At 38.2% G+C, this 3,778-nt stretch overlaps 1 long non-coding RNA gene across 1 annotated transcript; it reads left to right on the top strand.

The window, feature by feature from the left end:
* The first annotated feature begins 226 nt into the window (after positions 1-226).
* LOC144305870 (uncharacterized) lies at positions 227-3,406 on the top strand. Its single transcript, XR_013372895.1, has 2 exons — positions 227-311; positions 2,592-3,406. It is a non-coding gene; the product is annotated as an uncharacterized LOC144305870 (long non-coding RNA).
* Positions 3,407-3,778: the final 372 nt, after the last annotated feature.

Below are 3,778 nucleotides of genomic sequence, written 5' to 3' on the forward strand. Positions count from 1 at the left end.
TAAGAAAATATGTTCAAAGAAAGTCCTTTTATAAAAAAGCAATAGCACAGAATAGTTGCCACTAAGAAGGCCAGTTCCTTGATGGAAAGTTGTAGAGGTGCGATGGACTAAGAATCATTTGCTCTCATGCTTTTTTTTTTCATGCTAAAAATAATAACTAACACAATAAATATATCTTTTCATTTGTTTCTTGCAAAAACCTCTAAGAGGAGCTTCTTGTTTTCTACAGCATTAAACTGAGTTTGAGAAGCCAAATATTTTGCCCAAGGTCACATGTGGATAGCAGTAGATGGGAGATGGCCAAGCTGCAGGTGACTCCAGAGATCTTAGTAACACTCAACTGCGACTAGAACTGTTTTTCCCATCTTAAGCACTCAGTTCCTTGGTCATCCCAAAATAGTATTTATATGAAGAACTTAAGGATATCTCTTTTCTTATTAGGAGATTTATCCCCCAGTCACTCTGACTGACTCTGGCTTTGATCTTTCATCTTATTTCTAGTTGCTAAGCCTCTTGAGACCAAATCTCCACATTTCAACACACTTCTCCTAAGCAGAGATTCCCATTCATAACTGCCTCAGTCTTTGGGTTGAACTGATTTCTTTTTTTTTTTTTTTTTCACTTTCTTAGTTGAATCTTTTGCTCATTTATTTTAACCTTTTTCGCATTACAATAAATGTCTTTACAACTCTAAATTTCCCTCTAACTACAGCTTTAGCTGTGTCTCACAAAATTATCATATAGGGTTCGCATTATTCACCTTTAAATAGATCTTAATTTTCCTTGAAATACAAGGATTATTCAATGAGATATTATTTAGTTTTCACATGTTGGATTTTTATTATTAAGCCATTTTTAATTCCTAATTTTATTCTATTATAAGCAAAAATATAGTATATGTGATATGACTATTTTATATTTTTTTGCTTTTTTAATAACTGTTCCTATATATATATATATATATATATACACACACATTATGATTTATTTTTGCCATCTTAGTTCATATTTCCACATGTTGTACTTTTTTAATAACTGTTCCTTGATTATTTATGATTTATTTTTGCCATCTTAGTTCATATTTCCACATGTTGTGCTTTTTGTCTCCCCCTGCCCTGACAAGCAGAGACAGAGTTTTCTTCTTTGGTTTAAAGTTCTATATTATTTTTGGTTTTATTATGAAGAAACAAAACTTGAGGCCCATACTCATGATTTTTATTCTTATTGATTTTTTGAACATATCTGCCACTTTGACACCTCTAATCATTCAACTTTTCTTTTACATTTTCCATCTTTTTCTTCTTCTCTGTTGGTTTCTGGAAGAATTCTTATATCCGATATTTATATATTCTTCAGTTAGTGTAAATCTTACTATTTATCCCTCTGTTTCCTTAGATGGACCCAGGAACGACAGGACCACTGTTTATCATGCATATTTGCTTCCAATTCCCAGGCAATTACCCTCAGCAAGTTTTCATTTATTTTATTTTTTTCTTATTTCAAAAGAACATTGGTGGAAGAAGGCAGTCACCTTGGATTTGTAACCCATCAGGCCCAGCTTGAAGAGGAGGGAGGGGAGAAACGAATGTCAATGTCGGAAGGCAGCATCTCCACATGCATTTTCTTCACCATCTCGTGGATGGTGTCTTATTTCCCTGATATTATCATATAGAGGCCCTAGTAGAGGTTGTTTCTGCCAATTTCTGAGGTAAAGGGAAAGGCAGTGGATGCTACAGCACAAAATAAAACTCTTCTTGCACTCCTGCCTCTGGTTACTCTTAGCTTAGGCCTCAAACTTTGCTTCTCACAAATGTGGCAGATCAAGATAGCCTTTGTTCTCTCCACGTTATCTTATTTATTTTTTTAAAGATTATTTATTTATTTATTCATAGAGACACAGAGATAGTGAGAGAGAGGCAGAGACACAGGCAGAGGGAGAAGCAGGCTCCATGCAGGGAGCCTGACCAGGGTGTCCAGGATCACGCCCTAGGCTGCAGGCGGCGCTAAACCGCTGCACCACGGGGGTTCCCACGTTATCTTATTTTTTAAAAGATTGATTGATTGATTTATTGATTGACTTTTAGAGAGAAGTGGGGAGGGGCAGAGGGAGAGGGAGTCTTAAGCAGACTCTGAGCTGAGCCGGAGTCCGATGAGGGGCTCCATCTGACAACCCTGAAATCACTACCTGAGCCAAGAGTCAGATGCTTAGTCAACTGTGCCACCCAGGTGACCCTATCTTATCATTTGCATTTTACCTTATTTTATTTTATTAATAAAATCCAAGTTTCTTTTTACTACTATAATTTAGAGTTGATATTGTAGGATGAAGTCAGCAGTTGGGCTAACTTTACCATTTTAAGAATTCTTAAGATTCTGTATTAGCAACTGCCATGGTTTCCCAAGCATTTTGGGACTTTAGATAAGCTGGGCCCTGTCTTGTTCTTGCTTGCCAGGCCCAACTTACACATATGCAAAATCATATGTACCCATCATGGGACTAGAATTCCACCTTCAAAACCTAGATGTGTGTTTAGGTTTCTATTGTTGACTAATGACCTTGTCCTTCTGTCTGTTTGGATATGTGAATATAGGAGGTGCACTCGTTTTAATCCAGTCAAGAAGACTGACCTTTCATATGAGGAATTGGGTGTATAGGTACACACTGAGATAGCAACTGCTGGAAGCAGCTACCACAGCTGGAGCTGGAAGAACAAACGAATAAGGTTGGGCTTGTCAGCACACACAATCTTGGAGTGGGACTCTCTGGAGTTTATACTGAGACCCCTGAAAAGAGCACATCAGCCAACAGGGCTGATACTTCTGAGGGGTACACTGAAATACAATGAGAGTTTAGAAAAAAATCTGAAACTAGACCAGGTGTTGCAGCCAAAGTGATGTTAACAGAAAGGGCGAGCAGACAGGAGAGAGCAACTTCTTTTTCTCTCCTCCACCCTTCTAATGTTCCTCTAACGTTCCCTATAGCAGAACTTAACAAGGGGCCCACTGGGTGGGAGAAGTGTGGTTCTCACATTTCCAGTTCCAGGATACAAGGAATGTAGGAGGGTGGGTTTGGAGCTGAACCGCCATAGTTTTATTATCAACTGCTCTTGGATCATCTGCCTACTTGTTGGACAACACTTACACTTACCCCTATGGGCCTCTTCCACTCAGTAATCTCCAACTTATGTCCTTGTATGCAGTATAGTGAGCACTAGTAATATCCCAGGTTGAACACCTGGTAGAAAAGGAGTGGACTCTGAGGATCCTACTGAAAAGACCTGTAAAGCTGTAACTGCCAGAGGCTTCTGAGGCCAGAAACTGTCATCAACTATTTTCTTTGCTTACAAGAGCAGCTGCCAGAAAACCACGATTGTAAGACTCTGATTAAAGCTGGCAGTAGCAGGTATTTTTGCCTGAATAAGGGACTTTTATTTCTTCCTATCTCTGAGAGAAAGTGGGAACAGAGCTCATTGCTCATTTTATATTTAGGTGCATGGGTATAAATATCATACATAGACTAGAAGACTTGATGCCCAAAGAGATTAGATAGCTTGCCTCAGGTCACATAGCTCATTAATGCCAGAGCCATATCACACTCTTGGCTTCCTCCTGTGTTTTTTTTTTTTTCTGTTATATTACAGTATCAATTCAGTCTCACTTTAATTATAGATCTAGAAGATACACACCTTCATTTATATATACAGTTATATATGCAACTCTAATTTCCAGAAATTTGGTTGAGTATGTCAGGAGATATAAGGTTGAAAAGGGCACATCT

The sequence above is a fragment of the Canis aureus genome, chromosome 36 (genome assembly GCF_053574225.1).
Source record: "Canis aureus isolate CA01 chromosome 36, VMU_Caureus_v.1.0, whole genome shotgun sequence".
Classification (NCBI taxonomy): domain Eukaryota; kingdom Metazoa; phylum Chordata; class Mammalia; order Carnivora; family Canidae; genus Canis; species Canis aureus.